Source organism: Zootoca vivipara, chromosome 11, assembly GCF_963506605.1.
Source record: "Zootoca vivipara chromosome 11, rZooViv1.1, whole genome shotgun sequence".
NCBI lineage: Eukaryota > Metazoa > Chordata > Lepidosauria > Squamata > Lacertidae > Zootoca > Zootoca vivipara.
In genome coordinates, this window is record NC_083286.1 from 61,639,384 (window position 1) to 61,656,835 (window position 17,452).

The window sequence follows — 17,452 nt, forward strand, 5'->3', positions numbered from 1 at the left end:
CAGGGCCAGATGAACTACATCCAAGAGTATTAAAAGAACTGGCAGAGGTGATTTCAGAACCACTGGCAATAATCTTTGAAAATTCCTGGAGAACAGGCGAAGTTCCAGGAGACTGGAGGAGGGCAAATGTTGTCCCTATTTTCAAAAAGGGGAAAAGAGAGGACCCAAACAATTACCGCCCAGTCAGCCTGACATCAATACCAGGAAAGATTCTAGAGCAGATCATTAAGCAAACAGTCTGTGAGCACCTAGAAAGAAACTCTGTGATCACTAAAAGTCAGCATGGGTTCCTGAAAAATAAGTCATGTCAGACTAATCTGATCTCATTTTTTGACAGAATTACAAGCCTGGTAGATGAAGGGAACGCTGTGGATGTAGCCTATCTTGATTTCAGCAAGGCCTTTGACAAGGTGCCCCATGATATTCTTGTAAAGAAGCTGGTAAAATGTGGGCTAGACAATGCTACCATTCAGTGGATTTGTAACTGGCTTACTGACCGAACCCAAAGGGTGCTCATCAATGGCTCCTCCTCATCCTGGAGAGTAGTGACTAGTGGGGTGCCACAGGGTTCTGTCTTGGGCCCAGTCTTGTTCAACATCTTTATCAATGACTTGGATGATGGGCTTGAGGGCATCCTGAGCAAGTTTGCAGATGACACCAAATTGGGAGGGGTGGCTAACACCCCAGAGGACAGGATCACACTTCAGAATGACCTTAACAGATTAGACAACTGGGCCAAAGCAAACAAGATGAATTTTAACAAGGAGAAATGTAAAGTACTACACTTGGGCAAAAAAAATGAAAGGCACAAATACAGGATGGGAGACACCTGGCTTGAGAGCAGTACATGTGAAAAGGATCTAGGAGTCTTGGTAGACCACAAACTTGACATGAGTCAGCAGTGTGATGCAGCAGCTAAAAAAGCCAATGCAATTCTGGGCTGTATCAATAGGAGTATAGCATCTAGATCAAGGGAAGTAATAGTACCACTGTATTCTGCTCTGGTCAGACCTCACCTGGAGTACTGTGTCCAGTTCTGGGCACCACAGTTCAAGAAGGATACTGATAAGCTGGAACGTGTCCAGAAGAGGGCAACCAAAATGGTCAAAGGCCTGGAAATGATGCCTTATGAGGAACGGCTTAGGGAGCTGGGTATGTTTAGCCTGGAGAAGAGAAGGTTAAGGGGTGATATGATAACCATGTTCAAATATATAAAAGGATGTCATATAGAGGAGGGAGAAAGGTTGTTTTCTGCTGCTCCAGAGAAGCGGACACGGAGCAACGGATTCAAACTACAAGAAAGAAAATTCCACCTAAACATTAGGAAGAACTTCCTGACAGTAAGAGCTGTTCGGCAGTGGAATTTGCTGCCAAGGAGTGTGGTGGAGTCTCCTTGTTTGGAGGTCTTTAAGCAGAGGCTTGACAGCCATCTGTCAGGAATGCTTTGATGGTGTTTCCTGCTTGGCAGGGGGTTGGACTGGATGGCCCTTGTGGTCTCTTCCAACTCTATGATTCTATGATTCTATGAGTCTACACCAACCGGCAGAGGCTCCTCCAGGGTTTCAGGCAGAGGAGCCCGTGGGATAGCTTAGGGGGGAGAGCATGAGACTCTTAAACTCAGGGTTGTGGGTTTGAGCCCCACATTGGGGATTGAGCCTGGGACCTTTGGGAGACATTTTGGAGATGTTGAGTTTGGTGTTGTTGGTATTATTTTTTTGTATATTATTTTTTAGATGACTTATGTGGGGATAGCTTAATTTTGCTGTGTACTATGGGCTCTACGTGGGGCTACCTGTGACAGTGACCCGGAAACTACAATTAATCCAGAATGCGGCAGCTAGACTGGTGACTGGGAGCGGCCGCCGAGACCATATAACACCGGTCCTGAAAGACCTACATTGACTCTCAGTACGTTTCTGAGCACAATTCAAAGTGTTGGTGCTGACCGTGAAAGCCCTCAACAGCTTTGGCCCAGCATACCTGAAGAAGCGTCTCCACCTCCATCGTTCAGCCCGGACACTGAGGTCTAGTTCCAAGGGCCTTCTAGCGGTTCCCTCCCTGCGAGGTTACAGGGAACCAGGCAGAGGGCCTTCTCGGTGGTGGCACCCGCCCTGTGGAACACCCTCCCATCAGATGTCAAAGGAAATAAACAACAATCTGACTTTTAGAAGACATCTGAAGGCAGCCCTGTTTAAGGAAGCTTTTAATGTTTGATGTTTTATTGTGCTTTTAATTCTGTTGGGAGCTGCCCAGAGTGGCTGGGGAAACCCAGCGAGATGGCGGGGTATAAATTTATTATTATTAATTATCATTATTATTAGTTTTTATTTGTTCCTTATTACTACCGCTTTGTTAATTGTGTGAATATTTTCATGTTGTAAGCTACCTTGAGCATGGTTTTTACTACGGAAAGGAGGCATTCCAACCTAGTTGACTTTAAAAGAGGTTTGGGCAAATTCATGGAGGAGGAGAGGGCTATCAATGGCTACTTGCCAGGATGGCTCCGTTCCCCCTCCGCAGTTGGAGGCAGCCATACTTCTGAATACCAGCTGCTGGAAACCATGGGAGGGAGGGAGGGCTCTTGTGCTTGGATCCTGTTTGTGTGTTTCCCATAATGAACATCAGGTTGGCCCCTTTGAGAACAGGATGCTGGACTAGATGAGCCCCTGTTTGGATCCAGCAGGCTCTCCCTTGTGTTCTTATGCTAGAAATGGCTCCTTGTCAAGTTTTCTTTCCTTTCTCTCGGAAACTTGGGCGAGAAGCTGGGCTCTGATTCATTCGCTTTGTTCACAATTTCATTAAAGCCAGACTTCAGTGCCAATTAGTTCAACCAGTTCATTTTAGGCCGAACTAATGAAACGACAGTAATTGAAGCTGATGTTTGGGGCCCTGATTAAAATGTGAGCTTAGTGGATTAATTTGCACCAAATTCAAGCAAAAGTCACTTTGATTTGAAGGGGCTCTGGCTCGGCTCCTTTCCGACCACAGTGCTGCAGTAGCAGGGTACCTTCTCGTTCTCAGGACTGTGGGTGTGCCCGCTACCGCAATAGAAATGTGTGACGTAACACACACGTGTGCATGGGACGCCGCATGCCTGCAATTCCTCCTCCTATCCACAGGCAGAGAGGCACCCTTTTGTCACGGTCCGGTCGGCGGGCGGTTGAAGCCCTGGCTGAGGACGTCAGGACCAGAGGCAAGATGGTGGTGTAGAAGCAGGAACAGGTGCAGGGCTGAGGATCCAGCAGCAGGCAGTTGCAGGGTCAAGGAGCCGGGTGGAGGCAAAGGTCTGGGGGGTCGAGGAGCAGGGCGTCGGCAAGGCGAAGGTCCAAGGATCGAGGATCAAGGCGTCAGCAAGGCAAGGGTCCAAGGAGCAAGACGTCGGCAAGGCAAGGGTCCAAGGGTCGAGGATCAAGGCGTCGGCAAGGTGAGGGTCCAAGGAGCAAGGCGTCAGCAAGGCAAGGGTCCAAGGGTTGAGGATCAAGGCGTCGGCAAGGCGAGGGTCCAAGGGTCGAGGATCAAGACGTCGGCAAGGCGAGGGTCCAAGGAGCAAGGAGCAAGAGGCCAGATGCAACCAGGCAGGGATAGCATTGCTGTGGCAAAGAGCTGAAGGGAAATGCTGAGCTTTTATCCCTCCCAGCTCCTGCCACCAGGTGCAGTGAGGTATCAAGTGGCCTCACCTGGGTGACTACTCCTTGCCTCTCCAGCACAAGCTGAGGTCTTCACCTGTGTGGCCACGCCTTGCTTCTCCAGCACAAGCTGAGGCAGGCCCCAGTCCTGCAAAGCACTACAGGCCCCAGAGCCGACTCCTGCCCATACTCCTGACACCCTTTTCCGTGGGGAGGGGCTTGGACTTGGAGGCAGAGAGACTGAGCCCCACCCCCCCGGAAAAAGAAAAGGGTACCTCGCTTGCTGGCTGCAGAGGGCAGTGCTGAACCTGCCGGCTTTTTCCATTGACTTTGTGGGTGCTCGGCCCCCACAATTATATTATTGTGGGTACCCAAGCACCCATGGCCCCCTGGAGTTGGCGCCTACGTGCAATAGAGAAAAAAAATTATCTGCCTCTTGAAGTCACTCCTGTTGCTAAAGGAGAGAACTCTTTCACTTAATATTTCCTGAAATTAGCAATTGCTTCCATGATCAGGTCATCCTGAATTTGCAAGGAGGAGGCAGGGAACTGTCCATTGCTTGCTTGTCAGGATGGTTACCAAAGGCAGAGGACTTAAAAAAGGATGCCAGGGTCAAAAACTGTGTGTTCTGCTCTTGAGAGTGCAGGTCTCATCTTGACCACGGATGAGGAACCGGTGGCCCAGTGATAGCTGAGGGAGAGGGGAACCGCAGCCCAAAATATCTGGAGCGTTAGCAGGAGGCTGGCCTAGACTTTTGGCGGGAGAAATTTGGAGAAGCCCATCTTCTTATGGGATTAAGCAAATTCACGAAGGGTAGAAATGACCTAAAACGGTTGACGGAGTTGGGTACTTTTAGCCTGGATAAGAGGAGACTGAGAGGTGATAGGATAGCTATCTTCAGAAATCGAAAGGGCTGCCATGGAAGATGGAGCAAAATTGTTTTCTCCGGCCCAGGAAGGTGGGACCTGAACCAATGGATTCAAGTTACCAGAAAGGAGATTCTAACTAAACATCAGGAAGAACTTTCTGATGGTAAGAGCTGCCTTGGAAGGTTGTGTACTCTCCTTCCTTGCAGGTTTTAAACCCGAGGTTGGATGGCCATCTGTCATGGATTCTTTAACTGCGATTCCTGCAATGAAGGGGGTTGGACTAGATGACCCTTGGGGTCCCTTCCAAGTCTACAATTCTATGATGATGAAATGCAGGCTTCCTGTAAAGAGGTAGCGTAACTTGCAAGTGCTGGTTGCTGTGGAGCTACAATAATGGGCAACCATCGTTTGGAGGCTCTCGGGGACATCTGGTTCCCTTCTGTTGGGAGACAGATTGCTGCCCGAGATGGCTTTCTCTCTGCTCCAGGAAGCCCAGTCCAATTTGTTTACACACGGAGGGCTTAATCAGAGGCTAGAAAAATGAAAGAGAGAACAAAGCGCCTGTGGCAGATAATTAGGAGCTTTTGAAATCCTCTTTGGAAGACAAAGCCTGGCCGCTGTCTCAGGAGCCCCTTCAGACTGATGTGTTGTTGTTTTTTGCAGGTGTATTCTGTAGAGTTGCATGGATGCAATTGCAGTGCCTTAGTGCCGTGCTTGTACTGGACTGTCCACATTTCATTCCTGTGATGCTGCTTCCCCAGTGTGACTGCATTATTGCCTTCTGGAGGGGCACACTAGCATTATTATTTAAAAAACAAAACAAAACAAACAACAGTGGCACAATGAAGAAGAACATGAGGAGAGCCCGGTGGACCAGGCCAAGGGGGTCTCATCTAGTCCAGCCTCCTGTTCTCATAGCGGCCAGGGAGATGGGAAACACAGAAGCAGGATTTGAGCAGGAGAGCAACTCTCCTTCCTGTGCGTTCCAGCAGCAACTGATAGCCAGAAGCATTGCTGTCTCTGACCGAGGAGGCCAAAAAAGCCATCAAGGAGATACTGCCCAACTGTCCCGTTTTGAATGGTACATCCTGGATTCACAGAAGCCTCTCCCTGGCTTCTGATCCCAATCCCAGATGTCCCATTTTGGCTTCTGTGCTCTGGCCGTGCCAGAGTGTGGGGAGAAAAGACGGGTGTTTTTCTGCCCTGCCGTGTGGCACAAATCAGTTGGCTTGCCCCAAAATGGGCTGTCCAGCGCAGCTTCTTGTGAGGCTGCACCCTCTGGCCTGGGCCGCCGCAGCGGAGGAAAAGGCGGAGGCTGTGGAGGAGGAGGAGGCGGCAGAGGCTGTGGACAAAGTGATGGGGGGAGGGAGGGAGGGGCAAAGGGGGTGGCAGCAGTGAGAGAGTGAGTGGGGAAGGGAGGGAGGGAGATGGTGTGTGACAGGGTGGCAGGATGCTGGTGGTGTCCCCCAATGTGCTTTCCCGAAATGTTGGGGGGGGGTTTGCATGTAGCCATTAGGAAAGCATTGAAGTTTTTCGGAGTGCCCTGAAAAAAGTAATTCTTCCAATGCTACAATGTCCACAGAGTTCAATTTCAGTGAAGTGCAGCCCCCCCCCCTCCTTCCCGGTCTTTTGCTGACAACTGTCTTGGTTTTCCTCCCCCGCCTGCCTGAACAGCTATGAGTCTCTGCTTTGAAGCACTAAATTCCAAATCCACAAGGAGGCTTGGGAAATGTCAGCCCGTGTCCATCTCTGCTGGCTCAGTGTCCAGCGACACTCCTACCTGCCAGCTGGTTCATCTAGCCCAGGGGTCAGCAAACTTTTTCAGGAGGGGGCCTTGTGGGGGGCTGGACCTACCCTCTCCCGAAAGCCCCCCCGCCACTCAAGTCACCGCCTCCGCCGCCTGGTCTTCAGCTGTGTCATCGTCGTCTGCCTCGGCCAGGGGTCCGAGGGGCGCAGAGCCAGCCTCCCCACCGCCACCGCTTTCTCCCGCTCAGCTCTTGGCCATACACAGCCACCTCAGAGGGAAGGAAGGGGTGTCGCCCAGAGGCGTTTGTGGCTTCGGCTTGACTGCAGGAGCTTCCTGCAGCCAATCCGAAGCCGCGGCAGCACTGCGGAAGTCAGTCCCTGCACGGCGAGGCCTCCGTGCCGCTCCGGTTTAGCACGGGGACTGACTGAGCGGGCGGCAGGGTCCTCAGAGTTCGCGGGCCGGATTTACGAGCCTGGTGGGCCGCATCCAGCCCCCGGGCCGTAGTTTCCCGATCCCTGATCTAGCCTGTGTGACTTCCTGGGCCATCAAACACCTAGGATTGGGCCTTGGCAACAGAATCTCACCCTCTCCAGAAGCCCCAGCCCTGGGAGTTTGCACGATGGATATCAGTCACAGAGTTTGGAGCTCTCCTCTGAGAAAAGGTGAGCAAGAGGTGCCATGAAATGATGAATGGCACGGACAGCTCCTGATGGTAAGGGCTGTTCAACAGTGGAATGGACTTCCTTAGAATGTGGTGGACTCTCCTTCTTCGGAGGTTTTTAAGCAGAGGTTAGAGAATCGTAGAATCATAGAATCGTAGAGTTGGAAGAGACCACAAGGGCCATCCAGTCCAACCCCCCTGCCAAGCAGGAAACACCATCAAAGCATTCTTGACATATGCCTGTCAAGCCTCTGCTTAAAGACCTCCAAAGAAGGAGACTCCACCACACTTCTTGGCAGCAAATTCCACTGCCAAACAGCTCTTACTGTCAGGAAGTTCTTCCTAATGTTTAGGTGGAATCTTCTTTCTTGTAGTTTGAATCCATTGCTCCGTGTCCGCTTCTCTGGAGCAGCAGAAAACAACCTTTCTCCCTCCTCTTTATGACATCCTTTTATATATTTCATAGAATCATAGAGTTGGAAGAGACCACAAGGGTCATCCAGTCCAACCCCCTGCCGAGCAGGAAACACCATCAAAGCATTCTTGACATATGCCTGTCAAGCCTCTGCTTAAAGACCTCCAAAGAAGGAGACTCCACCCCACTCCTTGGTAGCAAATTCCACTGCCGAACATCTCTTACTGTCAGGAAGTTCTTTCTAATGTTTAGGTGGAATCTTCTTTCTTGTAGTTTGAATCCATTGCTCCGTGTCATTGGTGAATGGCCACCAATCAGGGCTTCTTCAGCTGAGATTGCTGCAATGTAGGGGGCTGGACTAGATGGCCCCAGGATCCCTTCCAATGCTACCATTCTATGATTCTGTGATTCCGAACATCCCTAGACTGGACCTGTGCAAGGTGCGATCTCCCAAGCCTCTCCTGCACAATCCTGATAGATTCTGGACAAAGCAACGCCCCTGCCCACTCCGAGGACATGCTTACTCCCTTGCTTATCCTGGGATCCTCAGGGGCCCAGAATCGCCCGTTTGTGCAAAGTGGAAGGGAGACAGCGCAGCCTCTCCTCCCCCTATCGTCTCCTTGAGCAAATCTCATTACAGGCAGCCGCTAATTGAATCCAAGCTAATGGGGATGCGGCTGATTAGGAGCCCGGTGGTGTCCTCTGTTTTCCCTGGGATCCTGGGATGGCTGTTATCCCTTCACTCACTGACAATCGAAACCAGGGCTGGGGGCCAGGCAGTGCTTTCCGTTTTTATTGTTGATGCATTAGTGCCCCCCTCCAGCCCCCCCTCCTGAGTTTGCAGAGAAAACCTCGCAAGTCCTGGTGCCAGCCGTCATTTCTCCCTGGCGCTTTGCCAACAAGGAAGCTTTTTGCACATAAACACACACACACACACACACACACACAGAGAGAGAGAGAGAGAGAGAGAGAGAGAGAGAGAGAGAGAGAGAGAGAGAGACCAAAGTACAAAATTGCTTGCTTCCAAAATAGCCTTTGTCCAGCGGGCAGCTGGAACGGAGGAGAAAGGGAAGGTTTCACCAAATGGGAACTTTGTGGTTTTAAAGCAAATGCCTTCAAAGGACACAGGCCTCCCAGGATCATATTTGGAAGCAGGGGCGTACGAAGGGGGGGGCAGGGGGCGGTCCGCCCTGGGTGCCACCCGGGGGTGAGAGTATGGCTCGCTGCCTCCCTCCCAGCCGTAGAGCGGCTGAGGGTACGGGCTGCCATGTGTGCGGTGTCTGTACGGGCTGCCACTCATGCGCAGCCCGTACAGGCACCGCATGTGTGCCGCCGGGTGGTACGCCCCACCCTGGGTGTCGGAGAGGCTTCTTCCGCCACTGTGTGGAAGATGTGCTGGGATGAGATGAAGGGAAGTTTTGGAAGGAGAGAAACCACTTTGCATAGGACTTAGGTAAAGGTAAAGGGGCCCCTGACCATCAGGTCCAGTCGTGTCCGACTCTGGGGTGGCGACGCTCATCTCGCTCTATAGGCCAAGGGAGCCAGCGTTTGTCCGCAGACAGCTTCCGGGTCATGTGGCCAGCATGACTAAGCCACTTCTGGCGAACCAGAGCAGCGCATGGAAACACCGTTTATCTTCCCGCCAGAGCGGTCCCTATTTATCTACTTGCACTTTGATGTGCTTTCGAACTGCTAGGTGGGCAGGAGCTGGGACCGAACAACAGGAGCTCACCCCGTTGCAGGGATTCGAACCGCCGACGTTCTGATCATCAAGCCCTAGGCTCTGTGGTTTAACCCACAGCGGCACCTGGGTCCCTTGTTTGCATAGGACTTATGGGCTGCCAAACCTCCTTTGTAGAATTGTAGAGTTGGAAAGGACCTTTCGGAGTAACCTAGTCCAACCCCTTGCAATGCAGGAATTGTGGGTAAAGAATCCCTGACAGGTGTCCATCCAACCTCTGTTTTTTTTACATTAAAAAAACTCCAGCGAAGGAGAGTCTACCACCTCCCTCCCACTGTCAAACGGTTTGTACCCTCAGAAAGTTCTTCCTGGTGTTTAGTTGAAATCTCCTTCCTTGCCATTTTAACCCTTTGGTTCGATTCCTACCGTCTGGAGCAGCAGAAAACAAGCTTGCTCCCTCTTCCACATGGCAGCCCTACCATAACACCTCTCCGCCTTCTTCTCTTCTGCAGCCTAAGCATGCCCAACCACACCACTGGTTCCTCAATTTGTTCTTCACCAGCAGCTCATTTAAATTATGTGTGCATTGGTGCGAAGTGGGTTTTTAAGCTGTATGGGCAGGGTGAAGATAGGATCCAGGAGGCAACTATAAGCAACAAGTGTGGTCTGCAGGGATTAGAGCTCTAGGGAGGATGCCTGTGAATGGCAGTTGCTGGGAATCAAGGGTGGGAAGAGGAGGATGCTGTGAAGGGTCCTGGGCATTGGGAATCATAGAATCCTAGAGTTGGAAGAGACCACAAGGGCCATCCAGTCCAACCCCCTGCCGAGCAGGAAACACCATCAAAGCATTCCTGACAGATGCCTGTCAAGCCTCCGCTTAAAGACCTCCAACAAAGGAGACTCCACCACACTCCTTGGCAGCAAATTCCACTGCCGAACAGCTCTTACTGTCAGGAAGTTCTTCCTAATGTTTAGGTGGAATCTTCTTTTTTGTAGCTTGAATCCATTGCTCCGTGTTCGCTTCTCTGGAGCAGCAGAAAACAACCTTTCAGGGATGCTCCTGATTCCCAGTTTCAGGAAACCCGGGGGGGGGGAGGGAAAGACTTTTGTGCTTGAATCCTGCTTGCGGGTTTCCCATAATGAGCATCTGCTTGACCACTCTGAGAAGAGGATCCTGGGCTTGATGAGCCACGGCCTTTACCCAGAAGGGCATTTCTTGCGACTTAATGACACAACAGACCTCTCGCTTGCCTCTAGGGACATCCCAGAAAGGTGTGTTTAGCCCACTGCACCTTTGGTCACATGGACATCTATTGCTCTGCCAAATTTCTAATTTCATCTTACTATTATTATTTTTTTGGAATCATTTGTGTCATTGTTAATACAACTTAAAATACAAACAGTATAATAGCTAAAGACAAATTCAAAATATGGGATAATAAGACACCATAGAGGAATTTCTGCATATGAATGAAACCCACTTTGGAGTTGAACCTGCCCACTTTTGCCTCTGGCCCCGCCCACCAATGGCAGGTGGCCTGTGGAAGCTTGCCAAGGAAGGAATTCAGCCCCCTAGCCATGATCTGTGCAGAAAGCGTGAATCTTTTGGATTTGTTTCATTCTTGCCAGCCTCTGAGTTTCTGGGAGAGAAAAAGGCAGAGGCGGATTTAGGGAAGGGTGACCGGTTCTCCTGCACTGGGTTCCCTCTCTGAGAGGGCGCCATAATAATGACTTAGAACGGAAGGTGAGAGGCTGAATTTTGGCATCATGCCAGGCACTGCTGAAATCTGAAAGCCCAAAGTCCTCCGTTGAGGAGGGCCAAAGCAAGAGAGACTGGAGGCTGCCAAACAGACCTGATTGCCTTGCTGGAAGGAATGATGAGCCAGAAGAGAATGAAAGTCCTGTCATATTGCTGGTTTTTTATTAAAGTCTTGTCAAAATAGCAATCTCCAAATGAATTCAGATTGGCTCAGGCAGGAGGAGCCCTCTTTGGGCAGAGAAAGAAATGGCTGAGGCGGCTCTTGTTGGGAAGCTGTTTTTGGACCGGAGAGCTCTTCTTGTGCCTCGCCGTAGGATGAGTCCATGGGTGCACCAAGGTGTGAACCACCTACAGGTAGATGGATTGACCCGGTGGCGACTTCTTCTAGGTGTCTGCATATTATGGGAGGAAAGGGGATTAAGGCAGGTTTAGAACTGGATCAGGAAAACAGCCCTGACTACAAGAACCAAACAGCAGTAATCGCTCAGTTAATTGCTGCTGTGGGACTCCATCCTTTCAAAGAACATTGGGGCAGGTATTTGGGGGAATGGTCCAGGCCTTAAGAACATTAGAAGTGCCTACTACTGGATCAGGTCAGTGGCCCATCTAGTCCAGTATCCTGTTCTCATAGTGGTTGAGCAGATGCCCCATTGAGAAACCAGCAAGCAGGATCCGAGCACAAAAACACTCTCTCCTGTGGTTTCCAGCAACTGGGATTCAGAAGCATTGCTGCCTCCAACTGTGGTAGCAGAACAGAGACATCCTGGATAGTAACCGCCAATAGCTCTCTCCTCCACGAATTTCTCTAGTCTTTTCTCTAGTCTAGGTTGGCGGCCATCCCTGCCTCCTGTGGGTGGGAGGTCCACAGTTTAACTACGTGCTGTGAGAATAAGTCCTGTTATTTCATCTGCCCTGAATCTTCCAGCGTTCAGCTTCATTCAGATTTTTCTTTGGACTTTTCAGCTGCCTCAGACTCTGCGGCTTGTGCAGAAACAAAATCACGAAAACACGAAACTGCCTTGTTCCATTGGTCTTTGTTGTGACAGCTTGGCTGTGTGCACAGAAGCCCTGACAATCAACTGATCATTTGGGCTTGCAAGGCACTATTTTAAAAATGGGTCGCCTGGCACTATGGTGATGTAATCTGATTGACAGGTAGGCAGCCCTGCTCACCTGTCCAACTTAGTCCTAGGTGGAGGAGGAGATAAGAATCCACTTCACCAACCCTGGCATTGTTCTGAACTGCTTTGAGGTTGTTGGGGGTGTTGTTGCTTCTTTCCCCAATGAAGCAGAACCTCAACTTAATGAAATAAACAAATGGATAAAGCAAGCATCCCATATCTACTGTCTTGGCCAAATACCCACACAATTGCCTGCCTCTCACACTCTCTGGAAGAAGATATGACAGCCCCCCTTCAAAGATCTGAAGGGCTGTCACAGAGAGGCTGGAGCAAGCTTATTTTCTCCTGTTCCCAAGTGGAGAACCCAAACCAATGGATTCAAACTGCAAGAAAGGAGATTACAACTAAACACTAGGAAGAACTTTCTGATGGCAGGAGCTGTTTGAAAGCAGAATGGACTCATTCAGCAGGTGTTAGACCAGGCATCCCCAAACTTTGGTCCTCCAGATGTTTTGGACTACAATTCCCATCATCCCTGTCCACTGGTCCTGTTAGCTAGGGATCATGGGAGTTGTAGGCCAAAATATCTGGAGGGCCGCAGTTTGGGGATGCCTGTGTTAGACACTCCTTCCTTGGCTGTTTCCAAACAGCGGTTGACTGGGCAGCTGTGATTCCTGCATTGTCCAGGGGTCAGCAAACTTTTTCAGCAGGGGGCCGGTCCACTGTCCCTCAGACCTTGTTGGGGGGCCAGACTATATTTTGAAAAAAGTATGAACAAATTCCTATGCCCCACAAATAACCCAGAGATGCATTTTAAATAAAAAGATGCATTCTACTCATGTAAAAACATGCTGGTTCCTGGACCGTTGGCGGGCCGGATTTAGAAGGTGATTGGGCCACATCTGGCCCCCGGGCCTTAGTTTGGGGACCCTCTGGTCTAGATGACATCCTGTTCCCTTTTAAAATGTGGCTCTTTTTTTGGGGGGGGTGTTAGTGGGTTGTTGTCTTTATTCTGATTATATATGTTGTGATCTTTTCTGTGAACCGCCCTGAAATCTCTGGGTATAGGGCGGTATATTAACTCTAATAATAATAATAATAATAATAATAATAATAATAATAACCCTTGGGATCTTTTCTAACTCTCCAGTTCTATGATTCTATCCTTCCTGTTTCGCTCAGGATGCAAAGCCAGCCCTTTCCTTGGCTGCAGCAACACCTGTAAGTATCTGCTGGGATATGATGCAAGGAGGAGCAATCCGCCTCCTTTTACTTGTGGCTGCCCACAGCTTCAAGAATTTAAAATTGGTTAATCACTTGCCTATTAACTAACAGATTCATTAAGCAATTAATGTTAACTTGTGTGCAAGCCACAAAGCCTAATTAAGCCTAATTACACTTGTACGTGTTCATCCCTTGCTACCCTGCACCTCTCCGTCCCCTTCCTGTCTCCCTCTGTCAAGATTTAGATTGTAAACTCTTTGCAGGCAGAAACCATCTATTTTGCTCATGTAACTCTGCAAAGCACCATATGCACGGATGTCCATTGGGATGATTAAGAATAGTAACCCCAGATTGTGAAAATAGGTTCCTCTACGTGGGACTACCTTTGAAGGTGACCTGGACACTGCAACTAATCCAGAACATGGCAGCTAGACTGGTGACTGGGAGTGGCCGCTGAGACCACATAACACCGGTTCTGAAAGATCTTCATTGGCTCCCAGTACGTTTCCGAGCACAATTCAAAGTGCTGCATCAATAGGAGTATAGCATCTAGATCAAAGGAAGTAATAGTACCACTGTATTCTGCTCTGGTCAGACCTCACCTGGAGTACTGTGTCCAGTTCTGGGCACCACAGTTCAAGAAGGATACTGACAAGCTGGAACGTGTCCAGAGGAGGGAAACCAAAATGGTCAAAGGCTTGGAAATGATGCCTTATGAGGAACGGCTTAGGGAGCTGGGTATGTTTAACCTGGAGAAGAGAAGATTAAGGGGTGATATGATAGCCACGTTCAAATATATAAAAGGATGTCATATAGAGGAGGGAGAAAGGTTATTTTCTGCTGCTCCAGAGAAGCTGACACGGAGCAATGGATTCAAACTACAAGAAAGAAGATTCCACCTAAACATTAGGAAGAACTTCCTGACAGTAAGAGCTGTTCGGCAGTGAAATTTGCTACCAAGGAGTGTGGTAGAGTCTCCTTCTTTGGAGGTCTTTAAGCAGGGGCTTGACAGGCATCTGTCAGGAATGCTTTGATGGTGTTTCCTGCTTGGCAGAGGGTTGGAATTTATGGCCCTTGTGGTCTCTTCCAACTCTATGATTCTATGATTCTATGTGTTGGTGCTGACCTGTCAAGCCCTAAATGGCCTTGGCCCAGTATATCTGAAGGAGCAGCTCCACCCCCATCATTCAGCCCAGACAATGAGGTCCAGCGTTGAGGGCTTTCTGGCAGTTCCCTCCCTGCGAGAAGTGAGGCAGAGGGCCTTCTTGTTGGTGGTCCCCTCCCTGTGGAAGAAGATAAATAACTGCACTCGTACCTTGGCTCTCAAACAGAATGCATTCTGGGAGTTTATTTGACTCCTGGAATCATTCGAAAACCAAGCTGCGGAAGCCACGCCAGACGTTCAGCTTCCAAAAATCATTCAAAAACCAGAACACGCACTCCCGATTTTCGATTGTTCATGAGCCGAATTGTACAAGTTCCAAGGCGTTTGGCAACCAACATACGACTGTATACAACTTTTAGAAGGCATCTGTATAGGCAGGTTTGGTGTTTTATTAGGTTTTTATATGTTTGGGAAGCCACCCAGATGGTATAATAATAATAATAATAATAATAATAATAATAATAATAGTAATAGTAATAATAATAATAATATAACCGCACCCTGGATCGTTCTGAGACTGAAACTGGAGGGGAGAAAGATGGTGTCATACAAGCAAGTAAACATGGCAGGTAAAGGGGGGCAGAAAACAAAACCTATGGCACCACACACATAATAGACTTCCCAGAATCAACGTGATGATTTGTATGGACCTGGGAAGCAGAAGAAAGGAGTTGAATCTGCAGCCACAGATCACAGGCAAACTCATAACTGACGTCACTTGGGAGATAATGATCCTGAGGACTCAGGACTAATGGGATGAGGGGATTTTTGGTGAAAATGTAGACATTAGGGAGTAAAATAATCCATATTTATGAACAGCAGAGGGAAGCGGGAGCCTGGTGGAGACCCAGCTGATAAGCGAGACGATGGGGAGAGAGGGGGAGAGAACATCAATCAAGGCGGAATGAGAAGTCCTGGTGGAAAGAGACAATGAAGGCCACTCAAAGCATTGTCAGGAGGATGTAAGGGAGGGCTGGAGCGGAGGCTGAGAGGAGCGATAAGGAAATCAGACACCAGACAAATGGATGTATCAAGGTGTCTGAGTGTTGTCATGTTATGACTGCTATTGTTAATCCGCAGGAGATCAAATCCATCAAAGCAGGAGCCCATTTGGGATCAGGATGAGTCTTGGCAAAGCTGGCCCAAGACATTTTGCTGCCCGAGGCAAAGGGCGAGACGGGCTCCCCGCTTCCGTAAGGAGATTAGAAGAGCCAGCTGGATCAGGCCAATGGCCCATCTAGTCCAGCATCCTCTTCTCGCAGTGGCCAAACTGATGCCTTTGGGAGACCCGCAAGCAGGCCTCGAGCAGGAGAGCTCTCCCTCTGTCTGTGGCTTCCAGCAACTGGTAGTCAGTGCTGCCTCCCAAATGTGGAGGGCAGAGTAGAGCCATCCTGGCTCGTATCCATTGATAGCCCTCTCCTCTATGAACAAGACTGAGAACTTACCCAAATTCCAGTTCTGGAATGGTCTTCCCTCAGGAGGTTGTGGATTCTCCTTCATTGGAGGTTTTTAAGCAGAGGTTAGGGGGCCATCGGTCATGGATGCTTTAGCTGAGATTCCTGCATCGCAGGGGGTTGGACTAGATGGCACTTGGGGTCCCTTCCAACTCTATGATAGGCAAGCATCCTCCCCCAGCACACCTGAGGTCTGCAAGTTGGTTTAGGGGGTGAGCGACCCTGCCCAGCTCTGCCCTTTGCTTCTCCCCTCCAACAGAGGGAAATGGCCAACACAGTAGTACCTCGTTGTGAGTCCACCCCATTTAGTGTCACATTTCGTGGAAGGTCCACGGCAGACCTGGAAATACCAGAACGGCTTACTTCCAGGTTTGCTGCTCATGCATGTGCAGAAGCGCAAAACCGCTCACGCACGTGCGGAAAGCAGAACGGATCCCAGACTCAAAACAAGGTTGTCTCCTTCTGCCCAATAGTCGCACTGGCCCTGAGTCTTGGGAGCATTAGAGCCCCCTTCGCTCTGCATAAATGCTTACCACTGCAGCCCCTGCAGGTTTAGCAAAGCATTTTGGAGGGGAAGATGTCATGATCAACCCTTTTGCCAGCTCTCATTTCCCTGCCCCAAATTATTTCCCCCTGCCTCAAAAGCTGCTTCCACCCCACACCTTCCTACTTTGGGGGTACTGTGGGGGCAGCTGTCATTGGCGCCTTCACTTCCTTTTGCAAGCAAAGCCTGGAAACAAAGTCAGCCTTGTGGAGCATTGGTTAATTCACTTACAGAAAAACCATTGCTGCAAGATGCAGTGCCATTTGCTGGTTTGCCAGAATTTAAATGGTCGGGGGGGATTTGATTGGTCAGAATTCTCAATGGAACTTCCATGTTCTGAGGCAGTGTATCTGTAATTTCCAGGTGCTGATGACAAACAACACCAATGGATGCTACTTATGACCCCTGTAGGACACAGAATACTGGATTAGATTTACCTTCAGCTTTATCCAGGAGGGGAATGATTGTTTTCTTGGCAGTCTATCTTACTTAGGTGAGTCATGCATTGTTAATCTCAAAACTTGATTACTGCAATATTCCTGTATGTGGGGCTACCCAGGTCCGGAAGCTCCAAATGGGTGCAAATTGCTGAGACTAGATTGTTGATGGGGACAGATCACGGCCGGCACTTAACTTCAGTGCTCAAAAGTTTGCATTATCTGCTCATAAGTTACAGGAAGAGGTTCATGATCCTTGCATTAGTTCGCAAGGCCCTGAACAACATGGGTCCAGGACTTTATGGAGGGGGCAATTGTCCTGTTTTGGGAATTTCCATTGGCCTCTGCTTGGAGGCTGCGGGAGATATAAGATGCTAGCTGAGAGACCTAGCAGGCCCCCTTCTCCAGTTATTTTTTATTCTTCGGGTAACAAGAATTGAGTTTGACTAGATGCAGCTCCATGTCCTTGAGCTTTGTTTCAATTGGGGATGAAGACTGATGAGTCGTGCCAAAAGTGTTCTGGGTTTAGAGGAAGGATTCGAAGAGGGAGGGAGCTGCCTGACAGGGTCTTGGTTGGGAGGAAGAAGGGCCGACTCTTTCAAGAAGGCAGGAGACAGAGCTAGGAGGATGGAGAGAGAAACACAGAAGGCAGTGGAGAATTCCAAAAGTAAATGCTACGTCTTCTTTGGCCGTGCCTCAGATTCAAGTCCAATGTTGCCCCATTGCTCTCATTTCCTCTGCACCAGAGG